Below are 20,671 nucleotides of genomic sequence, written 5' to 3' on the forward strand. Positions count from 1 at the left end.
AGGCAGCTGCTCCGCAGCCCGGCCCCAGCGGCAGCGTGTTTAGGAGCCGTCCCGGTCGGGCCGCCTGGTGCCGCGCGTCCCCGGCTCCTGAGAGCTCCCCACCCCGGCCTGGGGCTTCTACCCGCCCCCGCCCCCGCCCCACGCCCGCCCCCTCAGGCCTACAACCAGCCTCTCCGTGTGGGAGAGAAGGTGGCTTCGGGGAGGCAGCTCCTCCACCAACGCAGCAACGCCTTCTCCTTATGTGGTCCTATGAGGCTTACGAGGTCCTCACCATCAGCCTCCTCGGCGAGCACTTATTGAGCACCTGCTGTGTGCTAGGCACTTCCCAGACCAGGGAATGTAAAGGTCTGTCCCTCCCAGAATAGCGGGGCTCTCGGGGGTGGGGAAGTGCATTGGCCTCAGGCCACGGGCCTCCAACGGCAGGACGAACCCCGGGACCGATAGCTTCCACGGGCTCCAGCAAGCTCCGTGAACTCCCCAGGGGCACCGACACCAGGTGGGCCCACCCGGTTCTCCCCGTCGGGGCTGCCCACAGAGCACATGCATGCCACCCCAGCCCAGTTTCTTGCACCCCTAACGCGCACCCTAGTCTTTCTCCTGTGATTGGGGAGTGTCGGCGTCTCCCTCCAGCAGCTGAGGCCTGCACAAGGGCTGCGTGGCTCTGAGCTGCACCCAGGGGGCCGCTCGGCACGAGGGAGGGAGGACCTTTGCATGTCCAGCGAGCTCTCGGTCAAGATCGTCCTGGTGAGGCCGCGGTGGAGCCCGTCGCCCTTGGCGCCCGTGAGCAGGGAGGGCCCTTGCCGCCTGGCCCGGGTGACGGTGACGGCCAGTGCGAGGCCCTGCTCCGGGCCCTCGGGAGGGAGTCGCCTGCTCTCAGAGGGCAGCGCACAGTGTTTGGCTTCCTTCTGTTCCCTCCCAAAGGTGGATTTCTTTTTCTTTTTGATTTTTTTTTTTTTTTTTTTTTTTTAGCTTCCAAAACCCGTTTTCCTCCAGTGGCCTGGGAATGGGAATGCATATGATTTCCTACACGTTCACCGTTTTTATGTATTTTTTTTTCCTGTTCAACATCAAAAACATGATTGTAAACTGGGGGGCGTGCAGCAGATTCTCAGCTTCTGTCATCTTGATGTTCAAATTATTTCCTTTTTCTCCTGTTTCAAAATGATCACCCAGTGACTATGGCTGTGGCGTTCGGCTCCGTGAATCTTAACGAATGTACAGATTCCTGGGACCTGCCCCGCGGTCAGGGTTCCCTCGATGCTCCTTTGCACTCAAATCTTGCCCCACCTCTGGCCTCCGGAAACCACCGTTTTGTGGTTGTGTCTTCTCTAGGATGACGTTCAAGTGGAATCATGCAGTTTGTCGTCTTTTGAGTCTGGCTTATTTCCACAGCACAATGCACTTATTTGAGATTCATTCACGTCATGGGCATGGTCTGTTCCTTCTTACGGACAAGTCATATCCCACTGTCAGCACCTACAGGAGCTGTTTATCCACTCATCGCCTGGAGGGTATTTGGGGAGTTTCCCATTTACGGGGATTATACCAATCTGCTACACATTTGTGTATAGGTTTTTGTGTGAACTGTAAGTTTTCATTTTTCTGAGATAAATGTCCTAGAACAAAATGACTAGGGCATACGCTGAGCGTACATGACTTTATAAGGACCTGCCGTACCGGGGAGAGTGGCCGTACCATTTTTCATTCCCACCAACAATGTATGAAAATTCCAATTTTCCTATATCCTGTAAAGCACGGAGCATGAATTGTCAGTTTTAGCCGCATTATGGGGGTGTAGTGCTCTCTTGTCTTACTTTTAGTTCAAATTTCACAAATGGCTAACGATGTTTGAATCTTTTCATACGCTAATTTCCATCTTCAGATCTACTTTGGTTACATATTAAGATTTTGCTCAGTTTTAAAAGTTCTTTCTTTTCTTACTGTTGAATTTTGAAAGCTCTTTATATATTCTGGATACAAGCCCTTTATCAGATACATAATTTGCAAATATTTTTTCCTAATCTATAGCTTGTATTTTCACTCTCGTAACAGTCTTTTGCAAAGCAAAAATGATGAATTTTGATGAATTTTGGTGTCCTGTGCAAGAACTCTTTGCTTAATTTTAGGTGACAAAGATTTATTCCTGTGTTTTTCTAAGATTGTGTTAGTTTAATGCTGTAAGTTCAGGCTTATCATTCATTTTATGTTAATTTTTGTATAAGATGGTATAAGGTTTCAGCAAGGTCTTTTTTTTTTTTTCCATCTATATGTCTACTTGTTTCAACATCTCTGTTGAAAGGACAATCCTTTCTCCATTGAAGTGTCTGCACTTTTTATAAAAAAAAAATCAGTTAACTGTATTTGTGTGGAACAATTTCTGAACTCTAATTAGTTCCATTTATCTATGTGTCTATGCTTCCACTAATACCACAGTGGATTGACTACTAGAGTTTTTTTATTATTTTATTTATTTATTCATGAGAGACCCAGAGAGAGAGGCAGAGACACAGGCAGAGGGAGAAGCAGGCTCCCTGTGGGGAGCCCGATGCGGGACTCGATCCCAGGTCCCCAGGGTCACGGCCTGAACCTGAAGGCAGATGCTCAACCACTGAGCCACCCAGGGGGCCCCGACTACTATAGTTTTATATAGTAAATCTCAAAATCAGTAGTATTATTCCTCCTACTTTGTTTTTCATTTTCCTGAGTGTTGTGGTTATTCTAATTCCCTTCCCTTTTCAAACAACCCTTAGCAGCAGACCCCTTGTCCCTTTAAGATACTCCTCCAGGATTTTGACTGGAATTGCACCAAATCTTTGGATCAATTTGGAGATAATTGACATTTTTACTATATTACATATATACATAATTATATCTACTATATAATATTATGTATTAATATATACATACATAAGCTCAGTACATCTCTCCATCTAGTTCTATCTTCTTTGGTTTCATTCATCAGTGGTTTATTGTTTTTAGCATACAGATGGGTGTTACTTAGAAGAGAAAATTTAGAGAATTTAAAATTTTAAGAATTAAAATTTCCAAGTATTTGGAGATTCTCCTGATATTTTCCTGATACTTGACTTCTAGTTTAATTTTATTATGGTCGGATAATATCCTTTGTATTATTTCCATTTCTCCCAATTCCTTAAGGTTTGTTTTGGCCCAGAGTAGGATCTATCTTGGTGAATTTCTCCTGTGCACTTAAAAAAGAACACTTCGTGTGCTGTTGTTGGATGGAATGTTCTATAAACATCAATTGGATTGAACTGGTTGATAATATTGTTTAGATATTTTATGTCCTTATTGATTTCTTGTCTCTTCTTTCTGTGGATTACTGAGAGAGAAAGTTTGAAATTTCTAACTATGATTGTGAATTTGTCCATTTCTCCTCTCGGCTATATCAGTTTTGTCTCATGTATTTTGAACTTGGTGGTTAAGTATGTGAGTGTTAGAACCGTTATTCCTTCTTAGTGAATTGACTCTCTTATTATGATGTAATGCGCTGCTTCTTATGCTGGTAACTTATTTTGCTCAAAGAGCTACATTTCCAGATATGAACATAGCCATTCTAGGTTTTTTTTTTATTAATAATTGCATGGTGCATCATCTCCTAATCTTTTACTTTTAACCTACCTATATCATTTGACTACTTTACCTACCATTTCTGTCATTCTTTCCTCATTCCAGATGTCCCAAGTTTCCCTCTTTTCTCTGAATAATTTAATTTTCTAATTCTTTTGGTTTTGCTTTGCCTGAAACTTTTTTTTTTCACTTTCATTCCTGAAGGGTATTTTCAATGGTTATAGAACTCCGGGTTCACAGGATTTTTCTTCTTCAAATATTTCTCTAGATATTTTCTAATCATTTACATTGAATCTGAAGAACATTGATGTTATTTTAATGGATGAGAGTCTGTTCTATCTTGTCTTCTTATGAAATAGAGTTTCAAATATATTATTGGTTTGCGCTTCTACAGTTGCCTGCAGGTAGAAGCTGCTACACAAACATAAAATGGATGCTGACGATGATATGAGATAGTGAGCCAACAGCACAAGACGATAGCCTGTCACTATTCTATTTTAATAATTAGTCTTTCTCCCACAATTAATGGAAAAGGCATATTATCTATCTCTCATATTGAAGCTCTAGTTCTCTTTTTATTTAATTTTCTCATCTGGTTATGATCACCCCTTCATTGTTGTCCTGGCCAGGGACCACTGGTTTGCAAGTTAAAACCAAACAATATTCATTAAAAAATATCTAGTATCTGCCTCCCTCATTGGGCTGCTAATTAAACAAGAATTAGTAATTTAATAATAGCAAAACCCTTAAATGTTTAGGGGTTTATTGAGGTAATAGGAAATAGTCCCATACCTTTTGGAAAGACCAAGGGAATATCAATTACAGCTTTCATGATACCTTGAATCCACGCCAGGACGTGTTTCCCCCACCTAAGCTGAGGTTCCATCCAGCCTAGAATCTTTTCCTCATGTCTCCCTTCTCGCCTCTTTTCCTCTTCTCCCCCGATCCCTCATATTCACCTTGACAATTCAATTTGGCCTTTGGAACCCAAATCAAATATCCCCTCTTGTAGGAGGCTTTCCTTCACTTTCTCTTTCTCCACTGTAATAGGAAGAATAGTAGCTCTCCAAAGATGCCCGTGTTCTAATCCCTGGAATCCAAAAAATAGGTTACCTTACATAAGGTAAAGGCAACTTTGCAGATGTGATAGTTAATAGAGATGCGGGAGATGGTCCTGAATGATTCAGGTTGGCCCAATTTAATCACATAAGGTTTTAAAAGTAGAGAACCTTTCCTGGCTGCAGTCAGAAGTAGATGTGACTGAGGGAGGAGGGTCAGAGAGATGCACCATCGCCGGCTTTCGAGGTGGAGGAAGGGAGCCACGAGCCAAGAAATGTGAACGAACTCGGGACGCTGGAAAGGACAAACGGTTCACCCGTTTCTCTCCAGAAGCCCCACGGACACACCTTAGACTTGACTTGATGACGCCTGTGTCGGACTTTCAACCTACAGAACCGTAAGATAATGCTTGGTGTCGTTTCAAGCCACTTAGCGGCGCTCGGTTATGGCCCAGTGGGGCACGGATGTTAAACGCCCCTTGTGTAAGTCCCCGCCACGTTCCGCACGGTGCACTGACAACAGGTACATCCCACTGCTCAGAAGCACGACACCATCTGCTTCCTCGCCTATTTCTTGCGACAGACTGTGAGTGCCTTGAAAGTAGGAATGACTCTCCCGTGGGTGTGCTTATTGATGGATTCACTCACACGCCCCACGGAATGGCCATTGGGCCATCACTTCTCACCTGGCTCTGGGACAGGCTTTGACCAAGACGATGCATATTAACGTTGCGCTTTCATTCCACTCGGTCTCCTGCCTGTGATTTTTCATTAAAGAGATGGAACGAGAATCAGGCATAATAAAGATGGGTGACTTCACCCGGACGTGGACCCTCACGGCATGTGTATCTTTAGATCCAGCAGTCAAAGCACATTAAAGACATGTTTGTATCCACAAAATCTTTCCAGTGAATCAGTGAAGTTATTTTGGGAAATATGATAGGCCAAGGAGAAGGGGAGAAATTGCAGAAAGGAAATGCAACTGCTTATTTTTCACCAGAGTGTCGGGGAGAAGGCATCAAGCAATGTTTCCCATGACACCATCAGATGAATGACTATTTCTAAGCCAAGTTATGAATCATGCTAGTGCCGTCTGTTTAAGAAGCAAAAGAGATGAGGTTGACTTTGGGATGAATTTGTGTGCTTGTCGGCTCCGTGCAAGTGGCATCGACCAGTAGCCTCTATCACACCATGTGTGGGGGCCTCAGCGATCTCTCGGCTGAGTTCTCCCTCTACACTGGCTATACTTTAACAGCAGGAGGATGCCTGCCTCCACCCCCAGGGGCAATTTTGCTCCTTGAAATGGCATTTTATATAGGGATACCCTCTACCTTAAAAAAAAAAAAAAAAAAACCACGTCAAATGTGCTTCAAACTTGGGATCTCAACTTCTACCAAACTTCTCCACTTCTGGAAAGTTCCCCAGGCATGCAATGCCTGTTTCATCATGTGCACCTAACTCCATCTCCTGCAAGTTTACCTAGCCTCCTGTTCTGTTCTTGAGGCTGAGAATCCAGGGGCTGAGTGTTGGTAAGTGCATATTTAGGCCTGGTTAACTCTTTTTATTTTTTTTAAGATTTATTTATTTGAGGGAGAGAGAGAGCTTCGAGTGGACACACAAGCATGAGCGGGGGAGGGGAGAGGGAGAGAAGTAGACTCCCCCCTTCCCCACTGAGCAGGGAGCCCGAAGAGAACCTGATCCCCGGACTCCAGGATTTTGACCTGAATGACTGAACCATCAGGCACCGTCTGGTTAACTCTTCAAAAGAGAGGCTTGTGTTTTACTCTAGCCTATCACATTATTTCCCAGAAATGAAATGTAGGAAAAACCAACAAGCAAAAAAGCTATCTATTTGGTGCTAGGTTAGCAAATCTTGAGCAATCATTGCAAAAAAAAAAAAAAAAAAAAAGCAAAAACAAAAACAAAAACCCACATTCTAGTCAGCTTTGTTAACCAAGGGGACACTAGGACATTAGGAAAAGAAAAAAGAAAATTCCTTAGGACTCTATTTGTACTGAAACTGACCAAAGCGTGGCACAGCGTAAGTGACTGTAAATGCATCCCGGTGTCTAGGCCTCGTCAGCTTCTCCTGGACTGTGTTTCATGTGCCCTACAAGCAATTTGGCCCCAGCTCACAGTATTGATTAGGAAGATGGCTGGGATGATTGTATCTTCCAGAGTCAGGTTCAGCAGCTGGAAGCCGACCAAAGTCCAGACAGGTATTTTATTAATTCCCCACCTCTTCTTCTATTGCATTTGTTTGTTTAATCTCCAGTACCACCTATGATCTTGAAATCTCTTCTTTCTTCAAGTCATTTTCTTTTGGATTCCAGCTCTCCTGACTTCTGTGTTTCATGTGGTAGGATTTTCAATTAGCCCAGTGCTGGGCTGACCTCAGCCAGGTCAAAGGTTCTTTCAGAAAGTGCTTTTTCCTATTAAATAGACTGATAAAATGACCACTCAGCAGAATGTTGCATTTTTTAGACCCCATTTCCAGGCATACTTTCTACTCTTCTTCATCTCAGCTTATTATGTACATTTCAACAGGCTGTAGAGATTGTCTGTAAATAGTGGGCGTTCTCGTATAGTTCCGGGAAGATGGTTTGGTTTTTCTGTCTTCAAGACTTTTGCCTTTGACGCCATGTATTAGTCATAGGAGGCTAAATTATGCCGCAATTAAAACAGAAACAAAACAAAATCTCAGTGGCTTCAAACAGCAGGAGTTTATTCTTCATCCGTGCCACATGTCCTCTGCCTGTTGGCAGGGGTTGGGGGTGGGTCTCACTGTGGTCACTGGGAGGGGGGCACCCAAACCGACAAAATAGACACAATCTCACCATCTCAGTGAAAATGAATCCTCTAGACACTCTTACGCTGACACATATGGAAATGCTATATAGCCCAGTGTGACACACATCACCACCTCCATTCACAACTCACTGGCCCAACCAACCACAAGGAAATGGGGAAGTACAACCCAACCATTTTTAGAGACTGAAAAAAAATTTGAAAACACAAATGGCAATCATGTGCTGCTGTAAAACTGTGTTTTGATGTGCCATTTGATCCACAAATGATTAAGTTGCACACCCTGCCCATTGTTATTATTGTAATAACCTACTAGACATTTTAGGTCATTGCACTTATTAAGTGAGAATCCATGCATGTTTCAGTTTTTCATATTTGCACTATTTCTCTCTCTCTCCCAACACCCCCAGCCCCAGCTCACCTAGTTCTCAAGGACACCAACAGCTTCCTAACTGGTTTCCTTGTCTCCACCCTTGCCCCCCAAAGGCCATTCCTTCACATAGCGCCCAGACCGTTTCTTTTCAAAAGGGAAGTCAAATGAAGGCATGAAGGCTTTTCCTACTTAAGACCTTCCAATCTCTTACCATCAAACAATAAAATAAAAACTCTTCACCATGGCCTATAAAGATCTTCACCCTGCCTACCTCTTCAACTCTTCCTGGCACTATTTCTCCTTACCCACTCTGTTCTAGCCGCAGTGGTCCTCTCTTTGATCCCCAGATAAGCCAAGCTAACGCATGCAGCAGAGCCTTTGTGTCAAACCTTTCCTCTGCCTGGATCACTCTGTCCCCAGTTCTTCACATGGCTGGCATCCCCTGTCATTCATGTTTTACATTAATGTGCTCTCTAGAGAAACTAGCCCTGATCACACAATCTAAGATAGTACGCTCCTCTCTCTCAATGTTCTTTATTCATTGAACACATATTTAAGTGTCAACTAGGCACTAGAGACTATTTTAGATATACTATTTTAAATATAGCATAAAAAGAAAGAAATACACCTATTCCAATGGGGGAGAGATATAATATATAATAAATATATTAAATAAGTTATATAAAAAAAATAAATAAATAAATAAGTTATATATTTCATTAAAAGGAGGGAGGGAAGGAAAACAGAGGCAAAAAAGAAGGAAGGGAATGAAAACGAGCAAAACAGGTACTTACTTGAGTAGGTGCCTCCTGGCTGAACATGGGACAAGATTGAGCCCACTGTGCTTAAATGCTGCCATTTCTGTATGATTTGTAACTTAGCATAACTGAAGCTCATGATTAAGCTTTGAAGGGAAGTTTCTCTCTATAAAAGTATTTCAGTTAATCAAAAAAGCAGCAATGATAGAATAAAAGCATCACCATTTTCTAAAATTTTGGTCTGGATAATTCTTTGGGGTGGGGGACTGTCCTGTGCATTATGCAATATTTAGCAGCATCCCCAGCTCTACCCACCAGATGCTGGTAATTGTCTCTAGACATTGCCAAATATCCCCTGGGAGGAAAAATCACTTAAAAACCCTACTTAAGAACCAATGATCTAAGAAATGAGCATCAATGGCTCTTTGCATGACAAAACGAGAGGCAGGCATTATGTGTTCTCTGATGGAAGTACAAAATGCGACTCATAAAATAATCTCTCCAAAAAAGAGAAACAAACAAAACCTGAAACGGATTAAGCCTATACATCTAACTACAAATATGCAGGAAGTACAGGACACAAAGGACCATATTAAACAACACCGAAGGACAATCAGCAAAACCCAGGCCATGGGAAAACAATCTGTTCTTTAGCAAAAGGTTGCAAGGGAAAAAAAAAGGAAAGGGAGAGAAAAAGAAAGAAAAAGGAGTAGTAGAGAAGGAATCTATAGATTAAAAGAGACTTAGCAAAAATTGGGCAAGTGCAACAATGACGGCATATTTGGTGATATTAAGTAATTGTTAAAATTTTGGTGAAATAATATTGTGATATGGTTTTTAAAGAAGCTCTTTCTGTTATATTAAAACATAATCTTCATTATTTGCAAATTCCATATTTGCAATTTCTCTTACACACCACGATTTAATTGGAACCCCAAAGTCAACACTCACAATGCTTTTGCAGTCACTCACAGACGCACACACCATGGCAAGATAGTTGAGTCACATGCACACGAGCTTTTCACTAAAGTCAAGGCAAAAAGATCTGCTTTCTTGTCTCACTTTCATCACTATAAACAAGTGTCCTTTTCATGATCTATTTAGTGCCACATTTTTCATATTTTTGTACCTTTTACGAGTGATTTTACAGTTTTAAATGGCCCCCAAGGGGATCCCTGGGTGGTGCAGCAGTTTGGCGCCTACCTTTGGCCCAGGGCGCTATCCTGGAGACCCGGGATCGAGTCCCACATCGGGCTCCCGGTGCATGGATCCTGCTTCTCCCTCTGCCTGTGTCTCTGCCTCTCTCTCTCTCTCTGTGTGACTATCATAAAAAAATTAATAATTAAATAAATTAATAAATAAATAAATAAATGGCCCCCAAGCATAGTGCTGATGCCCTGTGTAGTGTCCCTAAGCACAAGAAGGTTGTGATGTACCATATGGAGAAAAAATATATATCTTATTAAGCTTCCTTCATTCGGGCATGAGTTATAGCACCGTGGGCTGTGAGTTCAATGTTAACGAGTCAACAACATATATTTAAAAAGGTGTCTCTAAATAGAAACACACATAAACAAAGTTGTGTGTTGACTGCTTGGCAAAAACGTGACCAGGTGCTCTTAGAATCCTAATCTTGTGTTTCCCTTAAAAGCAATGGTTCAGTTTTTACTAATTCAGTATTTGTAGCAACATTGTAGAACAAAACTACCACAACTAATGAGAATTGACTGTATAGCAAATGTAATCACATGAGTTTTGGAGTTCTACACTTTATAATTTTCTAGTAGACACTTTGCGTTGTCCTTAAACACCCACCTAATCTCTGTACATAAAATATGTCACATGTGCACATATTAAAATACATATAGTGCTTAAAAATAAAATTCTGAATAATAAAAAATGACAAGGGACTGTATAACAAGTGAAATTATAGGATTTTGGATTTGCTTCAAAATAATGTAAGGTAAGAAGTCGTGGATATGGGTAAATGAAACAGGATTGGCCATAGTTGATCATCGTTGAAATTGGGTGATATTTGGAGTTTCATTGTACTATATTCCTGTATATGTTTGGAATTTTCCATAACAAAAAGTCATAAAAATAGAGCAAGAGTAAATTAAGGAGTTGAGGAGGCATGCATCAGAAGTTTGTAATTTCAATGAAGACGGTCAGGACAAGTCTTGCTGAGAAGGTGACATTTTAGAAGCAGATAACAAAGTTGGCCAGTATAAAGAGCCGAAACAAAAGTAATTTCAGTAGAAGGAACAGTCCGTGCCCTGAGACAAGGCATATCTTAAATACTCAAGGCACTTGGACCGGAACCTTAAATACTCAAGACACTTGATGTGAGCAGTGATCAAGAGGAGAGGATGTCAGAGAGGTCATGAGAAGACAAATCACACTTGGCCTTGTCAGCCCTTATAAGTGCTTTGACCTTTATTCTGGATTATATAGGTGGTCAATGGAAGGTTTGAGAAGAGGGGTGATACGATCTGATTTCAATTTTTAAGTGACCATCCGGCTTCTGTGGATGATTCTGGAATGAAATCAGAGCCCCAGAGCACTGTGGTAATCCAAATAAAAAGTGATGGTAGCTGCGGTCAGGAGTGGTAGCAGGAGAGGCAGTAATAAGTGGTTGATTCCGGTTTTATTTTGAAAGTAGAGCCAGCGGGATGTCTTGACCAGCTGAGTGTGGGATCTGAGAGAAATTGAGGGTCAAGGTTTTGGACCTCGGCAACTGCAAGGAAGGAGTTTTTAATAACTCACATGGGGGAGAAAATACTTGCAAAATACTGCTGTATCCGCCATTAAGGATGATCCAATTATGACCAAAAAGATGTTTATGTGAGTACAAATAAAATCTATTGCACATTTGACACATTCCACAATCCCCTCGTAATACTCACGATGTACCTGAGGGTGCAAGACCAGTGAATAACAGGGCCTGGCTGCAAACCCACCATTGCTCTCGACACCAAACAAATGCCTTTTCCAGAATAGCAAAGACGATAGCGTTCATTTAATAAAAGCAATTAAGTAGAAATATCCATTTCATGCCACGTAGGAAAACTCAGTGTTACGTAAAAGATGGCTTATCCCAAAGAACCAGCCATGTCAAAGGCCACAGGGCCACACGGATGCTTGCGTCTTAGAAGGGGCTGCTTCTAAATTCTGCTCTTGTTTCGCTAGACTGAGGCTCCGTCCATCACGGCCACTTGGGCTTTCTTGTCTTCCCTGTCAGAGCCTGTAGTCTCCTTTCTGGACTTGGCCGTTCTGCGGCTGAAGGCCAATGTCTAGGACCAGGCCCCGCGAGCCGCCGGAGCCCGAGCCAGCCCCGGAGGCCCCTCACCTCTGCCCACGGGCCGCCCGCGTGCGGTGGCTCCGCGCGACATTCATAGCGCCCGCTCTCGGAGAGCCCCTTGGATATCCACACCCCGCAGGTCCCTCGTGGAACTTCGGCAAGCATATTGTCAAGGATAAGTTGGAAAGTCAGGGAGAGGAACAATACTGAGTATTTTTTTAAAAAAACAAACTAAACAAGAATGTTTCATCTTTTGAATTCGTTGAGGTGCCAAACCACGCCCTGTGACGAATGAGTAGGTCACCCCAGGTAGGTTAAAAGGGGCCTGTAGGACAATCACGGGAGGCTGTCTCCCTGCTTCATCAAAGGGCAGAGCTCAGGTAAGACCCGGGCCCAGTCTCTCCCGCCCCGAGTCCCAAAGCGTCGCGGTGGCACCGTGGGGACCTCACCTGCACCCCTTCCCCGCGTCAGGCCGCTAATGGTTCTGAGCACCCGTGCATGCCGCAAGCTGCTAACACAGCTTCTCCTTGCACTCACTGAGCTGCCTCTTGAAATATTTCAGTGTAGGTCTCAGACCTCCTCCTCGCCACTTCCTAGAAAGTGCTCCTGCAGTCACTGCAGTGGGGACAAAGTGGGGACAAACTGCGACAAATGAGTGACAAATATAAAACTTGTCCACGATCTGAGACAGTCACTCAACAACCCTCTGTGGTGTGAATCCCACGTGCAGGCATGTCCCGGACGCTAGGAAACAAACGTGGGTATGGCTTGGTCCCTGCCCTCACGAAGCCTTCAAAGTAGTGATGGAAACAGAAAACAATGACGGTTTAATACGAGGGGAAAAAAATACAGATTTCTGCATAATGGTTTAAGGGACCCGCACATAAGATGTGGGTTGAGGGTAATGTCAGGAAAGGCAGCTCGGACGTGATAGGATTATTCAGAATTAGATTAAAATTCTTTTAAGTGGATCTCCCAGTGCCATGACTCTTGCCAGCGAAACCCAAGATGCTCACCTTGAAGACGCTGTTAATAGGAAATAACAAGCTGCTGACAATACTGATATTTAGTAAAACCCCAAGTAGGTGCCAGTACATGTTTATCTACTCAATGGCCACAAATTGGCAGCAACGTGTTCCCCCCGTGAGATCAGAAGACACGTGTTTCTGTTGGTACGTTTGCCTGCTGACAAACCACTGGTATCAACTCTTTAGTGTTAATCCCGCCTTCCCCACAGCTCCTCCCCTCTCCACCCCTACACTCGATGAATGGCACCAACACCACCCAAGGCAGAAGCCTGGAGTCCCCCTGACACTGCCTCTAGCCCCGCCCCAAGTCTGCGCTCCAGCCTCACCCCCCCCAGTCCAGCCACCAGCCCCTCCAGCGTTATAACACGTGCACATGCACATTGGCCCTGCCCCCTCAGTCTCTTGTACTTTAAAATATCAGCAACACTGAGGTTCTCAAAATTCCGATCTCATCCTGCTGCTCCCTTGCTTAACTACTACTCATTCTTCTTTGCCTTCAGAACACTGACCAGGATCCTAATACGGCCCCAAAGTCCCATGTGATCTGGATATGGACCGGCAGCTTCAGGTTGAAACACCCCCCCTTCCCTGTCGGAGCTCTAGCTACAACTTCTCCCAATAAGACGGGCTTCTTCCTGCCTCAGGACCTTTTCACAGTCCTCTTTCCTCTGCTTAGACCCCCAGCCCCACTTTAGCTCTTAAGTCACATTTCAATTGCTAAGAAAAGCTTTCTTTTCATAGTAGATCTACCCTACTGGTCCCCCCTTCCCACCCTCTGCCCTGTGCCCTCTTACCACTCCTAGTCCTTTTCCTTCACTGGAATGCAAAATCCTCCGTGGGCAGACACTGTCTGTAATGTCCATCCGGCTACAACTTCTTTTTTTTTTTTTTTAATATTTCTTTTATTTACTCATGAGACACACACAGAGAGAGGCAGAGACCCAGGCAGAGGGAGAAGCAGGCTCCATGCGGGGAGCCTCAATCCCGGGACCCCGGGGTCACGCCCTGGGCCAAAGGCAGATACTCAACCGCCGAGCCACCCAGTTACAACTTCTAATTACATATTTAGTGATTATTTGAGTAATGTTAATGTCCCCTTCCCCTCCTCACCTGTAAGTGTCTTGAGGTGAGCGACCGCATGCAGCCCATGGTGTGCCTACAATGAGTATTTACTGAGCCGCCCCAGCTCTCAACATGCAGAGCGTAATGGCGAGGTCATAGATTTTGTATCCCAGGGACCAACTGATATGTAACTAGGCCATAAGTGGTGTGTGTGTGTAAAAGGGGCCTCTAGATTACAGAAATATCCTTAGAAAATGAAAGCAGTGTGTGCACACATGCATTTTGCAGCAGAGGGGATGCAGGAGCTTCATTAGAACTGAAGACCAGGCCCGTTTCTGTACCCAGGGGCCATGTGACGTCGGGCTCTGTTGCTTAACCTCTCAGTCAGCTTCTTTACCTATAAAACTAGACATAAAAACACATCTCTGCCCACCCCACGCGGCATGCTGAAGGAGAGACTCCTATGTCAAAGGAAAGGAGCTCTATAACAGTACCCGGCCATTATTGGATTGCCATGGAAATAATATTTTATTTCCACTGCTTAAATGTTTCAATGAATTGGCCTCTGGGGGATGACTCCAGATTTTTTTTTTTCCTTGCAGAGCTAAATGAATTGTCTAGTTGGACAGTCTGGGTCTGACCAAATTTTCCAGTGAATTACCAAGGCCGGAGGAAGCTCTCCGTAGGGCAGGTGCCACTTCACAGGACATTACCCTTTTCTTGCATTCAAGAGTGATTGGTGAATGTAGTTTCTAGAGGGAGAGAAGCTAAATCTTCCCGACCTCCAAACTGACGCAGCCTTTGGAAAGCAGTATGCTATTGAAACAAAGTCAAGAGGAGTAAGATGCCCTTAAAAAAAGGTCACAAATTCAAATGCTCAGCGGGGCAGGCGGGTCACATAAAGTGACAGGCAGTCGAGGTAAGTGGACAGACACTATAGCACCCTGGAGGCGAGGGGAGCACATAAAATATGGTCCAAACCAGAAAGAAAAGGGCGTGTTACCACTAATTATCCTAACAAAATAGGGATAAACCAGACCCGCACCAGGACATAGGTCACTGCTCGGCCCCCGTTAATGTGGCAACACCAACCTCCTCCTGAGGTCTTCCCACTTTCCAAGAGAATCAAAAAAATTGTGGTTTTTATACAAAGTCGTCTCGTTTTAAATATCGGCAACTACTTTTTCTCGACCTTGGGTGAACCACACAAAACACATGATTAGGCAGCCAGCTTGGCCCTTCTGTTTTTAAGGATTTTCCTCGTCGTTATTCACCATCATCATCACCATCAGCAGGACTATTGTTCTCCAGAGACGTGTCCGGATCAGCTTCTGCTGCACAAAAAGAATCTTGCGGACACATTAACGGGCGCGCCTATGCTAAGTACCTACCATCTGCCCAGCGGACCCTCTCAGATGTATTACCTCGTTTAAACCACCCAACACCGCCAGGTCAGAGTCTTACCATTCTCCACTTTATAGGAGGAAAATCAGAGGCTCAGCGTAACAAAACGTTTCACTCCCCAAACAGTGGACCTGGGATGCAACATCATCCTCAATCCTTCACGAGTGACACATTTAGGGGAACTTACAAGGATACGAAGCAAAAGGCAAGGAGAGAGAGTTTTTGTTTTTAGGCTTTAATGCTAAAGCCTAAAAACAAAGAAATGAGAGAGCAATAGTCTTGAGTGCCGGACACATCTTAGGGTCTCCATATTTGCTAAACGAATGAGTGAACCTGCTTGTGAATTTGCAGTCGAGGTGTTGGCGTCTGTGTCTGGAGCCAGATAAGCTGTATTTGTGTAACATCCTCTTCACTGCATCCTGGTGTGCTGGTCCTTATGCACCCATTCTAGTCACAAGCCGTTCCCTAAAAATGGACTCAACTTAGCGGGCCATCGTAAGAAGTAATCGGAGCAGCACGTGTGCAAAACTAGCTCAGTGCATGGTGCATAGTAAAAACTCAGTGGAGGCTCACTTGCCCGCCCAGGGAGTAAGGAAGGAAGAAACAGGGAGACAACCCTTGTTTTTCTTTTCCCCTTGATTGTATTCGTTTTCTGTAAGGGCCTCTTCACCCTCATCAAATCTATCCCCATCCTTTCTTCCTGCTCCACGTTCCCCTCCTGAGTGGACTCCGGTTTGCCCCCAGAACGGGGCTTTCTTTCCATGAAGGCTCTTCTCCCTCCAAGGCTTTGTTTGCATCTGGGCTAGGGTTGAAAAGGGAAGGTGTTGATATTCTCTGCGGCTTCTGATTTGGGACAAAGGGTCCACACCCTCCATTCAACTGTGAGAATGCAAAACCTTTAAGAGCCAGCCTGCATCCTCCTCCTGCTGGCCGGCCCTCCAGCCTAGCTGGGGTCAGGCTGACAGCCAACCACCAGTCCCAGTCGGTGCCTGCTGAGAGAGTGAACTTGCCTTACAAGTGATTTAAATCTCTCTCCTGTAAATCCCAACTCACAGCTCATAGGCTACATTGAGGGTTGTCCAGGGATTGCGGAGACGCTCAGCACGACTGCATAATTAATAAACACCTGTCCAGCACTAAAGATCATTATGTGAAGGAATAAACCTAAGTTTTAACAAATTCACCTTTCTTAAATATTGCAGATGCACCGATTTATGGACATAATGGGCTGGTAAGGAGAGTCGGGCCAACTATTAATATCCATCATAAAACTACATTCCACCAAGGGATCATAGCGTTGGAAGTCATAGAACACCTTCTCAAGGCGATTTCACTGTCAGTATGTATTTCATGGGGTACAGCCGTTAAAATTACTCTGCAGTAAACGATTAGGAAAATTAGGTTCATTCGTTTAGGAAGATTCGAATGCTACTCACATTCATAAAGCTCCAGTGGCACGGCGCTCCCTTCCCACAGGCCGGGGCGTCCGTCAGCTGGGTTCTGCACCTGCAAGCTCAGGTCTGGGCTACGGTAAAATCTCTCTGATCTGATGCTCATTCCATGCTTCTGGAGTCGTGACTGTGGCAAAACAAATAACTCGAATGACATTGGGTGCTCCTCAAAATCTACTCCCATCTGTCCCTAATGTGTCATTATTCAACTCATAGCAATAATAATAATAATCATCATCATCATCATTCTCTGGTCAAGGTGAAAATGCAAGTAAAATTTTAATTGTCTGCTTTGTTTGAGTTTTCTAAGATTGGGACAAAGATGCCAGTAAAGCCCCATCGCCCCATTAAGGCAGGTTTGTCAGCATCATAATTAACATATTCTCGGTTGAACCCGAGGCTCTTCTCTCTGCCTCCCTGAACAGCAACGAGGCCTGCATGGAAAGCCCTTGAGGAGGGAGCAGCTCGGAGTATGATGCAGGAACTGTCAAAAGATGCCCTCCGTGTGCAGGAAGACAAACCTACCTGCAGTACCAGGCATATGGCTGGGGATGGGAGATTCCCCAAAAGGGCCTGAGCTGATGGCCTTGCACGCTTTGCAATGTTGTTTCCATACGGCTGAGGGGCACCACGTCTCCCATCACGGCATGTGGCGTGAGCTGGCATGTGCTGGCCGGAAGGTAGCCACCCTGCCCTGCCAGGCGGGGACCGGCGCTTGAGCTGAGGGCACCGAGCCTTGGCCGTGCGGGGCTCGGCAGGGGAAGCCACCTATTCGTTGGAGTGGGGTCTTGAGGAAGTACTAGGACCAAGCCTGGTCTGCAAAGTGAGTGAGATTCCTGGGCAGAAAGTAAAGAGAAGAGAGGCCTTAAGAAGGGGCCACTGTGTGCCGCGGAGCAGGGTCGTGGGCTGAGCAAAGGGGCGGGGCGGGGGCTGCAGCCTAACCAGACACACAGCCTCTCCCCAGAGCTACAGCCCCTCTAGTCATAGTCACAGGATAGCAGTTACAGTACGCGTCTAAACGTGTCAGAATGATAAATCAAGTTTTTAAACTCTAAGTTTTTATAATCACAAACACAAAAAAATAAATTCTGATGGCAGCCTGTCTCAGCCGCGTGGGGTAGCAGACTATGTTCATCCCCCGCCTCCGCCCCAATGACCCCCTCCCCATCTCCTCTATGGCTCCATCCTCCAAGGCTACAGAGGCTCAGAACTTCTCACAACAGCTGAGCTTTTTTATCTTCTGAATTTTCCCCAAGAAAAAGCAAACATAGCCTCTCAAGTGCTGCCACAAATGACGGGAACCCCCAGGCTCCGGCTGTGTTGACAAAATTCTGCAGGTGCACACGGACTTGGCCCGAAAGAGCCCTGCTCACTGCAGTTCTTTAATAGCGACGTTTTCCAACCTCTGCATCGTGTCGACCACAAAGTTCTGACGAGTGCCCAGGCAGCAAACTGTCCAGCAGCCACGAGGGGCGGGGGGCGGGGGGGCTCCGATGCGAAAGCCTGCGAGGGCCACAGCCCAAATGTTGGCTTTTCATTTACTTCTCTCCCTGGAGCTCGTGGCGCTGTAAGCTCCAGCATTAAATTTTAAGTATTTAATGCAGGAGGATCAAGGGGAAGCTGGAGAAGTGTTCAGATTCATCGACCACCGGTCTTACTGTGAATTTTGGGGCCAGAAAAAGGGCATTGCTTGAAGAGAACGCAACATTAGTCAGAGTGTAAAAACACCTATTTCTGGGGACCCGGGACATGGTATCATTAACAGATCCTAATTTAGAGTGGACAGACGTGTGACCCTCAAGAAGGTCAATATTCGCTGGCATGTGATGTGCGTAGTGATAGAAGTTAGATCTTATTTTAACTACTAGCAGAGATGGAGAGAGACTGCGATCTCTGAAATTACTATGGTTACGATGAAATACACTTAATACAGCAAGTTAACAACACAGTATTTCACATTAAATGAAGCTATAATGGGCCTTTTGCAGTTCGGCATGCCTGATAAACTGTTGACATGATAAATATGGAACAATAACCTGAAATGCCTTTTTTGCTCTCTGAGTCCTTCAAGTAAAAGAAATCTGAACCACTCAGCTTTATGACTATAATACGAATTCTCAGTTTTCTAGCAGAAGGTCTTTTCTGTAACTGTGTAGCCCGGTATGAGAGGGATTAGTCTTTGAAAGAAAGGGAATAGTGATATCGATGATTAGAAGGAGGGCAGCCCGGGGGGCCCAGCGGTTTGGCTCCTGCCTCTGGCTCAGGGCGTGACCCCGGGGTCCTGGGATCGAGTCCCGCGTCGGGCTCCCTGCATGGAGCCTGCCTCTCCCTCTGCCTGCATCTCTGCCTCTCTCTCTCTCTCTCTCTCTCTCTCTCTCTGCGTCTCTCATGAATAAATAAATAAAATCTTAAAAAAAAAAAAAAAAAAGAAGGAAGTAGTGATACTCTACATTTGTTAATGCACCACAGGCTTTTACTCTTTCACTGGGTATTTCAGGGGCCCCTACTCTGTACTACACTAAATGTCAGGTAGACGGCAAAGGCCAAAACGAAGCATCCCCTGTTTCATCAGAACAAAACCCTCTCATCCTCCCTAGAGCTAAGATGGGTACCCACTGGCTCAGCTCATGGATTCCTCTTTGTTGCTGTTCTGCTCAGAGCAGAGGCTCCCGGACGCCCTCTCATGAAGAGGGATACCTCTGGAGGGGTAACCAAGGACCTTGCGGGACTCCCAGACCAGACTCCAAGCATGGCCAGGCCTCCCCGAACCTGTACTTGGACCAGGGCAGCTGTAAGTCTCCTCGGGCTGATTTTGCTCCTCTTTCAACCATCTCTCCGCTCTGTTCTCTTGCGGGGACACATCGATTGCAGACAATCAGGTGAAAGTAGAAGCCAACACACAGGCTCTGGAGCCAAAGACCCCAAGTCTGAATGCCAGCTCTGTTACTTACTAGTTGTGTGACCACAAAGATGTTAATTAACCTCTCCGTGCCTTATTTTCCACATCTTTAAGTGGAGATATGACTAGAGGCTACCTCCCAAAGTTGTTGACGGGTTCACTGACATCGATCGATACACAGCACGTGGCATGGTGTTTCTCAGGCAGTAACAGTCGTAACAACACTGACGGAGGATTTAGTAAGTGCCAAATAGTGTTCTAAAGGCTTTCCGTGGACTAATTCATGCAATCGTTACAACAGTCCTTTGACCAAAGTACTATTATTATCTTTATTTCACTGAAAGGAAACCTTAGGGCCTTAGAGAAGTTATATAGATTGCTGATAATTATGTAGCTGGTAGGAGTCCACAAACTCCAAAACCCAGGGTCCTAATGACTGTGTTAACATAATCACTGACTCAGTCTTGTCCTTGAGTCTGTAAATCTTTTCTCAGTCTCGGTGTTGCTTCATTGAAGTACTCCTAACTTCTACTCACCGTGACCTGTCTTGGTGCCACTCCTATTTGAAATCCCAGCTCACCTTTTCATGACAAATCCCCTCAAAGTTGGCTGGCCCACCTTATGTCAGCATCGGCCCAGGGTCGGTTTGCTGGGGCTATTGGCAGTGAGCTTACTCATTTTAAGTAAAGCCAGACAAAAGGGCCTGTAGGCCTGGCAGGCAATATGATTGACATCTCTAATGTACTCATTCTGCACATACGACAGTTGAGGTTTTATTCTTTTTAATTTTTTAACATATAAATTTATTTTTTTATTGGTGTTCAATTTACCAACATATAGAATAACACCCAGTGCTCATCCCGTCAAGTGCCCCCCTCAGTGCCCGTCACCCAGTCACCCCCACCCCCCGGCCCACCTCCCCCTCCACCACCCCTAGTTCG

The 20,671-nt window shown here is 45.0% G+C and overlaps 1 protein-coding gene and 1 long non-coding RNA gene across 2 annotated transcripts in view; one reads left to right on the plus strand and one right to left on the minus strand.

The window, feature by feature from the left end:
* The window catches only part of KCNMB2 (potassium calcium-activated channel subfamily M regulatory beta subunit 2), a 198,116-nt gene that overhangs the window by 113,022 nt on the left and 64,423 nt on the right, over window positions 1-20,671 (plus strand).
* The window catches only part of LOC112646000 (uncharacterized), a 101,729-nt gene continuing 95,071 nt past the window's right edge, over window positions 14,014-20,671 (minus strand). The window contains exons 4-6 of the long non-coding RNA XR_007408195.1: window positions 17,357-17,667; window positions 16,817-16,958; window positions 14,014-15,845 (exon numbers count right to left, since the gene is read on the minus strand). This is a non-coding gene — a long non-coding RNA (uncharacterized LOC112646000). The remainder of the gene's footprint in view (window positions 15,846-16,816; window positions 16,959-17,356; window positions 17,668-20,671) is intronic.

This window comes from Canis lupus, chromosome 34 (assembly GCF_003254725.2).
Source record: "Canis lupus dingo isolate Sandy chromosome 34, ASM325472v2, whole genome shotgun sequence".
Classification (NCBI taxonomy): Eukaryota; Metazoa; Chordata; class Mammalia; order Carnivora; family Canidae; genus Canis; species Canis lupus.